Below are 16,435 nucleotides of genomic sequence, written 5' to 3' on the forward strand. Positions count from 1 at the left end.
TTGATGAATCATGCGTCCAGATGTGAGTCTGCAGGGGGTACCATTTTTTGTTGATCGAAACGGTCTTATAAATGCAATGTCTACTAATATTACTAGGGAAGGCTCGAATTTGTTTTATAACCTGAGTTGAGGTTGTGATTGAATATTGGAAGCATCTATCGCATCAAGAGTCCTTGTTTTCTTTCCAAATAAGAATCTGATCTATGACAGAGGTAATATTAGTAGTAATGATGTTAAAATAAAACCAAATATTTTCGGCAAACATGCAATGCAGCAATGCATGCTCAATAGTTTCATTGAGCGTACATGAAAGACAATGAAATTGATTATTAATGTATTTACCGATGCGCATACAGACAGGTAGTGCTCGTGTGCAATATTTCCGTAGAAATAGAGTAATATGAGGTATGGTACATGAAGGAAAATCGAAATCTATCGATTGGGAAGTTGGATGAGATGTCATGCATACAAAAAATAAAAAACCTTGTGCTGGAGTGAGTTGTCTAGTGATCAGTGAGACCGAGTGCTCCTGCTACAGTGTACCTCGATATCCCCTTACAACCAAGCTACCATGTTCATACGATATGACAATGTTTTATTCATGTCACTCTATAAGTGAGATAAAATAATGAAGTCATCCAAAATATGCATAATATTGTTGGTTTTATTTGTGTGGAGAAAGATAAGATTGTTGGTTAACTTATATATCTTTTTGAGGTGTTAGTTATGAATTTTGAGTCTAAGGTCTAAAAATAGGGGTAATTATTCATATATTCACTCGTAAATCAATACACACCAAAATAAACGTTAAATGGAAAAGAAGTCCAACAGTGTACTTTTTTGTGGGCCCCATATTTCAAGCCATTCATTTTCTCTCATTATTGTCTTTTTATAAATATATTTTAACCTATAGTAAACCAAAGGTTTCTTATGGTTGAGTTAATAAATATATTCTCTTAAAATTTATTATCAACATTTATTACGAAAATAAATAGTTGTGAAGACTAATATATGAAATCAGCCGTTCTTTTCCTAAAAATGAGATTCCCTTCTCTCTCTCTCTCTCTCTATGTTATTACAATGTTTCTGTCTCTACAAATTATTTTGTCTTGAAAATTATTATGAAAATTATACATATGTTGATTAAATTACGATTCTTCTTAAAATATTTATTTAACTCAAACAACATACTTAAATGTAACACGTTTTGTCATTTTTTTCGTAAGAAAAGAAGTTGGATTTTCGATCACTGTAGTTTTGTTTTCATAAAAAAAATGTAAACTGATATTTATTCTGTTGACATTTTCAGTATTTTGATAATATTTTATTGATTCTATTAGCATGTTCTGAATTAGTTAGAGTATGTGAATAAAAGTTTGATTATTTATCTAGCATCTTACTAATTCTAACAACATTCTTAGATATAATCGAATTTTAAAAAAATTAGCATTTTATTGATTTTAAAAGAACAATTATATACTTACACTAAAAAATACTTCTGACTTTTTAAAACAACTTAGGTGATGAATCGATGTAACAACAACATAATAATAATGTATCATATATTTTCTGACTTACTTACATTATGTTAACTAAATTTTTAACATTTCTCTAGCATTTCCTTGATTCTCCTGTATTACTTAAATTAGGAGAACAACATTTTTCTAGAATTTTCTGTATTCTTATTATAGGTATTGTTTTTACATTTTTATGGACAGTTATTCAATCATTAAATGGATTTAGTGATGCAAATTCTTATAGTTGTTACCTTAAATGGAAAACAACCAAGCACGTCGGTCAAAAGTTTGAGGGTGGGGTTCAAGCCTTCTGAGATGCTCTCTGTCATTACTCTATCATCAGTAAGAAAAAAAACTACAAATTTACAAAAAATGATCGACATTTTGGCTGCAATGGAGATGGGTGTCCTTTCAACACTTTTTAGCATTTTATTGATTTTAACAACATAATATGTCTTGTTAAATTTTTTGCCTAAATTTTCTTGTAACATTTATTTGATTTTTGAATAAATTTTGACAACTCTACCAACATCTTCTAAACTCTAAAAATTTCATCATACTTTTACAAACATAAATAAGTTGGATTTTACTACCATATAAGTATATAAATTTCCCTAATTTACATTTTTATTCTTTTAAATCGATGCGTTCGTATCATTCAATTTTTATTTGTTATGTAAATGCACATGTTACTCGATCATGAAATAGATGTTAGTGAACAAAATTCTACGGTCTCTTATATGAAATGGGGAATAAGTAAGAAAGAGGCATGTAGCCCTATTTTCACCCATGTAGGCCAAACATTATATGGATATACTCAAAGATAATCAAAAAACATTGTCGACATCATTATGGTATTTCTATTAACTCTCAACATTTTTAACGTAGCTTTCACGATATTTGTACTGAAATTTAAAGTAATTAAAATTAAGAGAGATCCATTAAAACATAATCCATTACAAGAACTAATAACTTAAAGATTTTTTTCCATTAATCTTTCAATTCATCCAATATTGACTAAGTTGATTCAACCCTCTTCCTTTGCGCTTGTATTGTTAAATCCTTGGCTAACATCCCGTGTGAAAAATGTTTATAGTTATATTTGAGAACAAGTTCATTCACGTGCAAAATCACATACAACCACAATCTTGTCTGTAAATTTGTAAAATATATTAGTGTTCAAACAAGTGCTTGGAATTTATGGAATGATAAAATAGTAAAAGAAACGAAATGTAAAACTTTACGAAAAATCGGTAAAGATTACTGCCGATAAAGTCAATTTGAGAATAATGCTGTTATGTTTGTAAAATGTGTTATTTTTTTTAGAGTTTAGAAAATGCTTATAAAATTTTCACAATTTATACAAAATCAAATAAGTGCTACAAAAATTTTGGGGACGTCACTGTCAGAAAAATAAACTCGCTCATTCAAAATTACAAAACCCAAATGATTTTTTGGGTAACTCAGAAAATTACAAAACGTATATATGCTTTTAGAATCAAGAATATGCTATAAGAATATTCAAAAAATTTGCAAAATACATAATTATCTTTCATGCAAATTTTTTTGGAGAAAACAAGATTATGAAAAGAGATACTGTGAGACAAGATCTGAAGGATTTTTTAAAGATCAGATTGATATCCTATCACCCTGGGATAGGTTAGGTAGTAGTAGAGAAAAGAGAGGTTAGACATGTAAATTACTCCTAATGAATTTATTTTCTATTTAATATTATCTTTGGGCTCTAAATTCATTGAATGATTGAGTCGAAATAATATCCAAAATAGTTAAATGGACAACAAACATTTTACAATTATTATTTGATCAAGATATTTATAGAGCTTAAAATCTCTGTAACTTTTCTTTTAAAACTTTAAATATATGTATATATTATTTTTATTAGACTTCAAATAGGGATAACAATTATATATTAAGGAAGGATTTTCTATAATATTTCTAACAAGATCTACTTTCGACACATTCTTATATACAAAACCCCAAAAAAATGATGATTCTTTTCTGTATTTTTCTTCCTTTGCAAACTGGATTTGTAAATTTTAAAAACTTGTTTTTCTTTTTGCGCAATCTGAGACTGCAACTGAGGCAAATTGGATTTGCAGATCTCACAAACTCGATTGCACATGTAGATTGGATTTGCAGATCTTGCAACTCGATTTAGAGAGAGAAACAACTTTTTCAATTTGTTGGTCATCACGGATCCATTGTAGAATTCAGTTGTAGATCGATATTTGCTATTTGACTTAGAGACATAGTAGTGAAAAATATCGATAGAAATAGAAAAAAATAAAATAAAAATAATATTCACTTTTTGTTTGATGTAGAAACAAACCGAGAACAAAGAACAAATAAAAATAAAAACGATATAAGAAAAAATCACTCTGGCAAAGTCATGTCAATATGATTAAGAAATCTCTCTGATAAAAGCAAACCTAAGATCATTCCATATAAAGCCCTAATCCATTTGAGCGACACATCGTGCCATTTTCAAACCTCAATACTCGTTATTTTTTCACGGGTTCATCGTAGAAATTAGTAAGCATGGTAGTGAACAATATCGACTGAAATAAAGACTAACTTTGTAGACGGTGATGACGAAGAAAATGGTGATTTAGAGAGAAAGAAGATTTGAAGATGAAGAACTATAAAGTGCGAAAATTGAGGAAGAGAAAAATTAATTAACCGTTTCAACTTCGTTCGAGCTGTAGCTCTGGAGAAAGAGAGATGAAGTAGGAGAAAAATGAAACCCTAAAATCCCTAACTATTCCTGAAATAAAAAATAAATTTTATTGGCTACGGCACTTTTGAAATGAAAAAGATACAAACTGACCTGATTGATAATCATAGATATTACTCGTACATAAGTCACAATTGCACTTAATAAACACGACAGTTTTAGTTATTTCGATAAGCCACATATATTTTGTTTATTATGTGTAGTACAACAGTAGTTCGATCCAAATAATCATTTTAAGGCCTCGTTTGGTTTCACTTAAAAAATGTTAAAAGTCAGCTTTTAGCTTACTTGAAGTGCTTTTTGAAAACTTTAAGCATTTGGCTTAAAAAGATGCAATTTATTTTAAGCAAGAAAATCTTATTTTCTCCAAAAATCAGAAACCACGATTTTGTGGCTTTTATATAATGTCTTTCTAAAAGCTAGTTATGAAAAGAAAACAAAATATTTGCGTCTTTTTGCACCATCACTTAATAAACACGACAGTTTTAGTTATTTCGACAAGCCACATATAATTTGCTTATTATGTGTAGTACAACAGTAGTTCGATTCAAATAATCATTTTAAGGCCTCGTTTGGTTTTACTTAAAAAATGCTAAAAGTCAGCTTTTAGCTTATTTGAAGTGTTTTTTGAAAACTTTACGCGTTTGGCTTAAAAAGATGCAATTTATTTTAAGCAAGAAAATCTCATTTTCTCCAAAAATCAGAAACCACGATTTTGTGGCTTTTAAATAATGTATTTCTAAAAGCTAGTTATGAAAAGAAAACAAAATAGTTGCTTCTTTTTGCACTATCATTTAAAATTCACCGCCTTCATCACAACCACTCCACCATATCCACCACCACAACCACTCCACCACCACAATCACTCCACCACAACTCCACTGCCTCCACCACTGAGCCACCACTCTAACGGCTCTGCCACCACTACTTCACCATTCTGCCACCCACTTCTCCCGCAACTCCACCACCACCGCTCCACCACTTTCGCCGCACTCCACCACCACAACCATCAAAACCATTTTACAACCATCAAAACCATTTTACAACCACTCCACCACTATAACCAACATCTCACCACTCCTAGCACAACTCCATCATCGTCACTCCACCGTTTTCGTTGCAACTCCACCACAACCATTCTACAAATTCACCACAAATCAACCACTCTACTTCCACACTACACCACCGTCATCGCAACTTTACCAACAAAGCCATACCAATACCCCCCCCCCCCCCCCTCCATTCCACCACCACAATAGCTACCAACTCCACCACCATTAAGCACAACCACAACAGCCACAATACGTCTACCACCATTACTCTACTACCGCCTCATTACCAATACAACGTAATTCTTAATATATTACTTCCATTGTGAATATTAAAACCACCGCTATGTAAGGTTCTAACTTCTAAAATTTTGATCTTTGTGTCATTATGAAAATTAATTGTATATTATATAATTTTACTTTAATTTTCATTGTTTATATATTTTTGGGAAGATTGGACCTTAATCCCTTTTTGAATTTTATTTTGGGCCTAAAACCCGGGACCCTAATTTTAATAACCACAATACAAAATTATATACTTCTACCAAACGCCACATCTAGGTTTTTTAAGATATAAAAACACTTTTCATATAGTTTATCAAGCAACTCAAATTGATTTTTAAAAAGCATTTTTATTTATGGGCTAATAGAAAAAGTTCTTAAATGAGCTATGTGTACCCAGATAAGGCATAAATATATGGAATTCCATCTCTTTATAATGAATTTTGTTTTATAAAATTAATATGTCATTAACTGAATGAGCAAACTTAACAGCATAATATTAACATTAGGCCTATAAAATCCATCTAACTACTGCGTAACGTCAAGCTTTTCTCGATCAACTGGACCAACTATCTGAGAAATATTCTCCCCATTTACGTAGTGAGTGTGTTTTTACGTAGAATATCTCATGTATGGTCTAATCAACTAAACTCAATGGCACTAGAAGTAGCAGTACCAGGTAAACGTGTGGTGGAAAAACAATTTAACATCACAAAATAACAATTGTGATTAATTTTTTATCTAAAAATTATAGTCAAGAGCAGGGGTGGGAAAACGACCCAAAGGCTCATTTCCCGCTTGGGTCCTTAGCTCGAGGTAGACCACGAATACCTGCTATCAGTCATAGGCATATCTGAGCGATACTGACTATCAATGAACCCAAACTAGATATGTCATTGTTGAAGGAGATGTCCTTCGATCAACATGACAATGCGTGTAACTTGTCATATAAGACAAATAGTGATGAAGATCATCAAGTCTGGTCGATTAGGGATTGTAATAATCAGCTAGAAACTAACTACGATCAGTGGATCACTTAAGTGATTCGAAACTAATTGTGACCGGATCCTACAACATATTACACAACGAGTACCGACTCGGTCAGAAAATAAGACTAAAAAATAAGGCACCATAAGTGTGGATTAGATCCATTAACATGGCTAAAAGGTCTGGCAAAAGTGCGAAGACAAATGTAACATAGGCCGAGCCAACTGTCTGGACCAAAAGGAATCGCCCGGCATAAGGCTCGACCTATGGAAGAACCGCCCATATTATGGATGTCCCATATGGGATAGACATCTCATCTGGGAATCCCCCACTCTAAGTGGGACTTAGGAATCTGTTTTTGTGGTCTATATGAAATCCTAGTCCGAATTGCATTCAAACTTCAGGTGTTTATATAATGACCTCATTGGAACAAAAACAGGTGTGGATTTCTACCTCTGTCGTATCAAGTAGAAAAAGTAAGAGAGAGAGCGAGAAGATCTCAAGCTACATGTCTAGTTTGAAAGAAGAATCTATTGTTCATCTAACCGCTTAGTGGAATTCTAGCTGACTTGAAAGGAGGGAAATCAAGTTGATTGCTCGGGTGTCTCGAGCGGAGGAACTACGGATTGGAGCTTTTGGTCTTCGATAAAAAGCGATCCATTTAGTCTGAGGGAAGAGATATAAAGTATATCTCTTACTTTCTAGTTCAATATTAGTTTATGCAGAGACTTAGGGAACGTAATGTTAGACGTATTAGACGTCTGAGATTCCGCTTAGAACATTAGGAGACAATAAAACTCAACATGTGTAAAAGGGGGGTTATGGCATCTCTCAACCGCATGCTTACCTTTTGATTTTCTCGTGTCTTCTGTAATCTTGTCATCTTTTCTAATTTCTATTATCTTCTCCAATCTTCTTTAACCGTGTGTTAGCTTCTTTAACTTTGTTCTACCATAATTATTTTCTTTTTTGTTCTTTTTTATATCCCAATTGTTAAATTCTCAGTAGTCTGCATTTATTGTACCTGTATTTGGTGACACTGAATCTCAAAAGCTCAAATTTATATTTTAGTTATGATATCATATATTATTACAGTTACATCGCAATTTGCAACTAGTTGCAAGATAATTGCAACATATTGCAAAAGAGTGGCAAAAAATAAATTGCAAATGTCTGGTTTTTAACCAAACAAAATATAACTAGTCGTTCTAACTTAAAAACATATACTCAGTCGTTTTATTTCTCACTTTTACCATCTCACTCAATGTGATGAAAAAAAAATAAGTAGTTATGTGATAAGAAATTGCTCACTTTCTTGGTGGTGCGTAAAATATGGACTGAGTCAGATATGTGTGACAGAAGATCTCTTCAGATTCAGCTTAGATTTTTGGAGTGTTTATTTTTGTCTAGTTCATGATTTGATTCATCCAAATGAGTCACTTGGAATTTGGGTCTATTTGAGTTGGATATATTTGACTAGAAAGAGTAATATATATTCAGTCAATTCAAATTCAGATAAGTTAGACTCAAAGAACGTTTGATAAGAACCTAAGTCCTTCCCTAGGCCAGTCAAAGATAAACGTAGTACTAATATAAAATTTTATTAATAATTTCAATATCCATATTCATATCCTTACTACTGTGAACTCAACCATATATAGGCTACAACCAGACAAATTAGACTCTAAATAGGACTCCTGATTAGACTTCCACTAAGATTCAATGTTTAGAAATATAGATATAGAAACTCCTAAATTACTTAGAAACTCTAAAATATAGAAACTCCTAATATTAAATATAGAATATCCTAATATAGAAACTCATACTATTCAATATAACGAATATCTTTCTCTATCATTCTTCCCCCTTTGACAGCATCCTTGCCCTCAAGGATGTTCTCGATCATAGTTAACACCGGGTCACCCTCATCTTCGATAATTGGTATTTCATCACCAATCGCAATATTGAGGATAAGTGCCTTCTTCAAAACAGAAACATGAAAAATAAGAAGAATTTTAGTTCTCTCTGGCAATTCCAAACGAAACGTTAGTGGACCGATTTTTTCCAGTATTTTATATGAACCATAGTATTTTGGAGATAACTTCAGAGATGCCCTTCTTACTGTAGAACTTCCCTTCTCAGAGCATCTACTCTACTTAGATTCTACTTGTTTGGAATATCCTCCATATATGATCAGTTTTGTTTCCTTCAGTGGATTGATGTTCATCGAACAATTTGATCGAGGAGAAGGTCTAGGAACATTTTCTTCAATGTGAATTTTCTTCTTTTCGGATTCTTCTTTTTGTATATTCATCAGGGTGGCATCGATGTCGTCTTCCTCTGAGATTTTTTTTGTTCTCTCTGCTAGCTTTCTTCTCCTCTACTTTGATTGTTTTTTTCTCTGTCTTCTCCTTATCTTTCCCGAGCTCCTTAACCATGTTTGAAAGACGCTCAAACTCTTCTTGATATTCATAGTAGGACCTTGTTTGTCGTAATTTTGTTAGTGCATCCCCTACATTTTCATACGTTTTTCTCCCGAAGCGACCTACAACCGCATCGATAAACTCTTTCCATGAACGAAAATAGTTACCTCTTTTAGCCCGACGACACCATTGAAATGCTTTTCCATCCAAGTACTTGATTGTAAACTGAATCTTTTGGTCTTGTGCAGTGTCATAGAAATCAAAAGATTGTTCAGCTTGAAAAATCCATCCTTTCGCATCTGATCCGTCAAACTGTGTAAAATATAACCTTTCACCTTTAAAACGATCACCTGTTTGAGACACAATATCTATATTTTCGACCAATCAACCAATCTTCTCAATCAATAATGATTGATTTACCGTCATCCCAATCATCTTCTCTGTCAATACACCTAATTGCTTCTCCATTTTTTTTAATTTGTACCAAAAACAAGTTTCTCTAACGAAGATAAAAGTAATGCGAAAGCGAATGATAGGAGCGTCTGGTCTGGATACCAATTGATAAGAACCTAAGTCCTTCTCTAGGCCAGCCAAAGATAAACGTAATACTAATATAAAACTTTATTAATAACTTCAATATTTATATTCATATCCTAACTACTATGAACTCAGCCATATATATAGACTACAACCAGACAAATTAGACTCTAACTAGGACTCCTAATTAGACTTCAACTAGGATTCAATATTTAGAAATATAGAAGCTCCTAAATTACTTAGAAACTCTAAAATATAGAAACCCCTAATATGGAAATAACTATAGAATATCTTCCAAAATATAGAAACTCATAATATGAAATATAGAGAATATCTTTCTCTATCAACGTCACACGTAAAGGGGCGTGTAAGAATACTCCCGTATAGGAGAATGGCTATCTAGCAACCAAAAATATAATATCTAGGTCATATCCAGTCATAGTCAATTAGTTTTGAGTTGGGCGACCACAAACTTATCACAAAGTACTTATGACAAAGCATTTACTAACCCACTTACATTCTTTCAGAAAAAAAAATATTAAATTCTAATTCTATTTAAGAACCGTTATCCAAAAAGAAAACGAAAACGAAAACAATAACTATCCAATTTCAAATTCCATAAATCCTTAACTTAGAAGTATATATTCGTAAGTTAGTCTTGTAGGTATTTTTGTCGCAGGGAGTCCAGTGTCTTCGCATTTACAACACCCCTCTCCCACGTCCCTGGATCTGACACTTCATTTGAATTCAAATGGGTCATAAAAGTAATATTACCTACGGAATTTCGGGGCATAACAAATAGTATATATTTTCGAGTAGCAGCAGAGAATAATGTGAGATGTGGCACCTTATATATTGTGGAAAAATATTTATTCTGTCCCACGAGGGTTGCGTGGGGTGAGCGCCTGGGAAATTGGTTTCCTTTCCATTCCACCAGACAGCAAAATAATTGGACCCACCATCCCTTGATCCTTCTACTTCTCTCACTATCAAGGAATTATTAGTAGGGAAATTGTCTCATGTGCTTATTAAAATAGTCTAGTTACTTCTTTCTATCTAAGTCTCGTATTTGAGATAGTTCAACAAAAAAAAAAAAGTCTTGTATTTGAGGTCTTGGGTTAACTAAATAAAGATGATGTCAATGAATGAGTTAGTTACATTTATATGTTGGGTAAGAATATTAGTAAATCTTTTTGTGTCGATCCTTAACCCATTTTTATGAATATAGTCAGACAACTTGATAACGTGACTCGAATAAATGGACCAATTATAGAACGACACGTCCTGCTCTCATTAGATGAACTATTTTTTTTCGACACGACCCGTTGTATGGGAGTCAGTCCCTCACGTCTGCTTTTAGTTTATGATTAGTCCGTTTTTTTGGTCGTTTAGTATTTTTTATATAGGGATGACCCTAAAAATTGGTCTAAATATACTTACTGAGAATTTGAGAAGAATTGCATATTTGCATATCCATCAAAATGGGGAGCTTAAGAAAAAGATCTCTGACTACATATGTGGAAAAGTTTGAGCTTGAGATCTTCAATTTCGCTTTCTTTTTGTTGAAAAGGAAATGATGTTTTCGACTTCAATTTTTTTCTGCTCTTATTAACAAATGATCTACTTTTATTTGTCTTCTATGTCGTGAAAAACTTTGTGAATTTTGGACTTTGGGTTTGGATAACATTTCTCTAGGTAATGAGTTTGTTTTTTTAGTTGAAACTCTAGGTAATGAGTTGCTAACAAAATATAACCTTTTTTCTTTGTTGTCGAGAAACAAAATATAACTTGAGACCACCATTAGAGCATCCCCAGTAGTTGGAGTAGTTGGCACCAAAAAAATAACTAAAAAGGAATCTTCACCAAATTATTTGGTGTTCTCAAATTTTTGAACTCTAAGACTCCCACCAAATCACTATTCATCACAGTAAATTTCATTTTTTAACACTCATTTTTTAATTAAAATAGGATAACAACTAATTTATTAAAATAGTAATTGAAATTATAAAACTTAAATTACAAATTAAAATCATTACGACATTTTATTGTTTTATGGAGACCAAACAGAAATATTTTATGAGAACCAAATAAAAACATTAAAATGACTGAACGGGCTAAAAGAAAAAACAACAAATTTCGAAAAGTATCAAATTTAGATTTAAAAATGGAGCGATGCATGGTTCCCACCATTTTGGGGAGAGTCACTGTTCACGGCAGTGGAAATCTTTGGTGGTCCCAGTGTCGTTGGGTATCTCCTTCCCTCCATAACGCCAAATAATGGCGTTATGCAGGGCCGTTGGGGATGCTCTTAGTAGAAAGATTGTCATAGTGTCCACTAGTATACTTGGTTGTTAAAGCATTTTCTATGCAATATTAATCTTAGAAACTTTGAGTGTCATATAGGAGTTTTATAGTTTTTTTCTTAAAAAATCTCTCCAATGCAATACTCAATTTGGACCCTTAATATGACGCGAAAGTATTTAAATAAAGATATCTAAAGAGGCACTCTATTTTCAGAGCGTCCTTTTTAACAAATCTCTAGTTGTCTAACTCATCAATATTTAAATTTCAACCAATTGAATTCGAGGTATCCTATATTTTTTACATAACTAATGATTTCTCTTACAAATATAACTATGTCTTATAAGTAAATAAAACAAGTTTAGAATTTTGCATTGGAGATACAAAAGAATTGAAGATCTCATTTTCGCCACCTGCGAGTGGAAATTCCAATTGGAACTTGGCACATGAAATAAATTTAGATAATTTTTGAATTTTGCATTGGAGATACTCTTGTATCTAAAATGCCCTATTAATTGTTATTATTAACTTTGTAATGGGAATTTCATCAAAAAAAAAAAAAACTTTGTAATGGGAAGCCAACAACCCTTGATTGGAGTGGTAAGATGTCTAGTCTTCCACTTTAGAGTTCAAGGGTTCGAGGCACGTTGATAATTCGAAAATAAAAACTTTGTAATGAGAAGATTCTCAGTATTTTTCTCATCATCTCACACCTCTACCGAACAACAAACACATTAGTTATTCATTTTTCCATTTGAATTAGGAAAAACATGGATTCAAAAAAGTGGATTTACTACCTGTTGTTTATTAAGTTTGGGTCTTAAACTCATTATATTTTGGGTATGACACCCACGTACCCATGTGCTTTGGGGACTATCATAAACATCATGATAGATCATGTGGTGGTCCATCTTGATTTCAGATAAAATCTACCATTTAGATCTTTTTTTTTTTTTTTTTTTGTTGAAAGACCATTTAGATTTGTTGGTTTTGAATAATAGATTGTCAATCAATAACAAGATTATAATCATTATTTGTTTCAGTTATCTAATCCTCTCCATTCAAGCTTTCCCATACCTACGAAAAAAAAAAATGAAATCTTTGTAGTTGATTTTGATCCGCTGGGAAGGCCTCTCGTCTTGCACAACCCATAGGATCTCTAATGTTTACTTTAGAGAATAGATGTCCAATACCATTTGGTGTAGTGGATGGACACCCACTTCAAATATTGGAGGTACAAAGTTGAACTCGCATGGAAGTCGAAATTTATGATTTATTGACCTTGGATACAAAATAAGTAGATTTAAATTGGAGAATTTGACCAAAACTCCCTTAAAAAGTTAGACTTTGGTTAAAAATGATGAGTCAATTTTTTTTAGTCTTCAGCTCTCTGAGTACTTTTTTAATTTGCAACCCCGACAACTTTACAATTGCTTTGCAACAGTTTTAGAGCGTCTTGCAACACCTTACAACAACTTTGCAACACCTTGCAACACATTTGTAAGAAAATGAAGTTTTAACCAAAAAAAAATACAAATATTTGATTTTTAACAAAAAAAAAATATAAAATTTGAGTTTTTAACAAAAAAATATAACTTGTCATTTTAACTACTAAAAGAAGTTCAAAATTAGTTTTTCGATCCAATTTCCTGATTTAGAAATAAGTGGTCTTGATGCTCCCATAGAATAGCCTTAAGGGTTTCTATATGACCTTTAAGGTCAAGATGTCTTTGAGATGGTAGTTATTGACTCATGAGTCCATATCAAAGAAAGAACCGATTCACAGTGCAATTACTTTAGCTTTCTCTCACTCTAAATAGACTATTAATCTTGTTTCTGCTGACATATACCAACATTAGGTTTGTGTAGGAACGTTCTGCAGAGGTGATTTCTTGGTGTATGATAGAAAAAATATCATGTATGATCACTAATACCAATTTAGGTTTCAGTTATTTTAAAGTGGTTGGGAACAGGGGCGGATACATGGGGGTGCGAGGGGGTGCGGCCGCACCCCGTGGATCCTCCCGAAAAAAAATTATAGTAGTAGTAAACTTTTTTTTATATTTATAAGTACATCTAATATATAAGTTCTGATGCAATAAGGTAACAGAAAGGAGGCCTTGCCTTAGTGGTCAAGTGTGGGTTGGATTGTTGGCGGAATAGCGAGGACCTGGGTTCGAATCTCAGTTTAAGTGATTTTTTTACAATTATGTGCCAAATGACATCAAGTAGGATATGGTTCAACGGGTCTTTGAATTTTGAGTGCAATTATGTGCCAAATGACATCAAGTAGGATACTGTTCAACGGTTAAGGCTTTGAATTTTGAGTGACCAGGAGTGTGAGGTACTGGGTTCGAGTCTTATCAAACTATTTTTTTAAGTTTTAATAATTCAAGTTTTCAACTAGGCCATTGTTTTGGGGAAATAAGCAAAGTTTCCGGGACAATAAGTTTTGGGTGGAAACATTTTTTTTGTTTCATCTAAACAGCACCCTTTCAATTTTTTTTCTTCTTCTCCTCTCACCTCCACCGGACTCTGGCGACTTCCACCATTCATGCCGGCGAACACCGTCAACAGAGTTCTTTCTTCATTCTTCTTTCTTCTTTCTTTTTTCTTTTTCTTCTCTTTTCTTTTCTCTCTCCTCTCTCTTTCCCTCTCTCATTGTCACACGAACTTTCCGGCGAAGGGGATTTCCCTTCGCCGGAAACTCGTCCAAATCTGGAAGACTAGATCCAGACGAAGGAACCCCACCTTCGTCTTGAAACCAGACGAAGGGTTCCGACGAAGGAGAAGAGAGAGAGAGAGAGAGAGAGGCAGATGGAGGAAAGAGAAGAGAGGAACCCCACCTTCGTTTGAGTTTTTTTTGCTTTTCCACCGTCTGCCCCGAAAAATTTTCTGCTTTCCCCAAAATAGTGGCCTTCAACTATCCTTAATTCCTATAAGGGTCCATACGTGGGAAAATCTAGCAAGAAAATGGATTTCGAGTGTTTGATTGGCCATTTGGGTTTGAAAATCGAATTCGTACGGGAAGAAAAGGTGTGAAAATTATCCAAAAATTTTTGCCACGTTTTAGATGGTAAAATTGAAAATACAAATCTTGGAAAACCTAAATTGAAGCTTGCTGAAATCGCTTAGAATCGATGAAATTGCTTGAAGATTGACGAAATCGCTTGAATATCGATGATTGCTTGAAGATTTTGATGAAATCGCTTGAAGATTTTGATGAAATTGCTTGAAGATTTTGATGAAATCGCTTGAAGATTTATGAAATTGCCTGAAGATTGATGAAACCAGGAAGCAAATCGAACTCTCTCTCTCTCTCTGTATTTGCCTACTCTGTTAAATCCCTTATCTAAATCTGTTATAATTGGAAGAAACCCTAATGTAGAAACAATACAGAGAGAGAGAGAGAGAGAGAGAGGGAACTGGGATTGAGATGAAATTAACAATGAATCGATTATGAAAACATTTCAAACTATGAACTCTTTGAGGTTCATTGCATTTGTAATCATTGATGTATTAATATAATTAATGAATATAAATATTTTGTTAACTACTCTGTTTGCATAAAAAAAAAAATTATTTAAGTATGTTAATCTACACCCCCTAGGTGAAAACCCTGGATCCGTCCCTGGTTGGGAACTTAGCTTCTTCTTTTGTTGCTATGGTACAAAGAAGTTGTGGTTTGAATTTTGTTTTATGTGTTTGAGATTAGTAATTTGCCATGCTTCTGTTTTATCATAGTTACGCTATACAATTTTTCATGAGATATATTGAACAATATTAGGGACTATTGAAACCTAGAGACAACTATTACGAGTACTCAGAAGCTCCGTGTTGTGAGCTTTCTTCTTCACTTTGTGTATATTTCTAGCTATTATGTGCGATCTTATTAATTTTAGATATATTACAACTCACTGGATTTGGAAATTGATTTGATTTAATTTATGTTATCTGAATAATGTTGAAGAGATTTTGAACTGAAACATGATTTTAGCACATTATCGTTGAAGTCCTCTATAGTGAAAAAAATATGGATGATTTTCAAATTATTTCTATATTTATCTTGGTTTTTGTGATCGAGAGGTCTTAATTTACATGTATCAGGCGCTATTAATTAATAGTTTTTTCTTCTCCATAGAAGTAAATGCAATTTACATTAACCAAAATGTACTCATAATTTCTTCTCCATAGAGGTATATCCTTATTTTTTAGTTTATTTCTCTCGTGACTTCTACATTTGTAAAAGTGTTTTATATATATTCTTAATATTTTCTTCTTTCTTGGTTCCTTACAACTTAAGCACTAACCCTTTCATCACAATATTAATTTCAAAACAATTAAACGTAATTTCTTTCCTTTAATTGTCTTTAACTATTCGCTTACAAACTCGCGTCATGTGCTTCACATAATTGGCCCTACCCTATGGGCACGAGTTATATGTTTATATAAACTATAAAAACCATGAGTATTACAATTGTGTCTCTTTCATTTCTACCCTTTAGTTGTGTGATACATAATTTTTGTGGAGATTGTATCCCATCTCGTCATGAAACTTCGAAAACATTTTTCTTTTTTTGGCAA

This window comes from Eschscholzia californica, unplaced genomic scaffold (genome assembly GCF_041429995.1).
Source record: "Eschscholzia californica isolate CP2 unplaced genomic scaffold, dmEscCali1.0.p SCAF_3, whole genome shotgun sequence".
NCBI classification, from domain to species: Eukaryota; Viridiplantae; Streptophyta; class Magnoliopsida; order Ranunculales; family Papaveraceae; genus Eschscholzia; species Eschscholzia californica.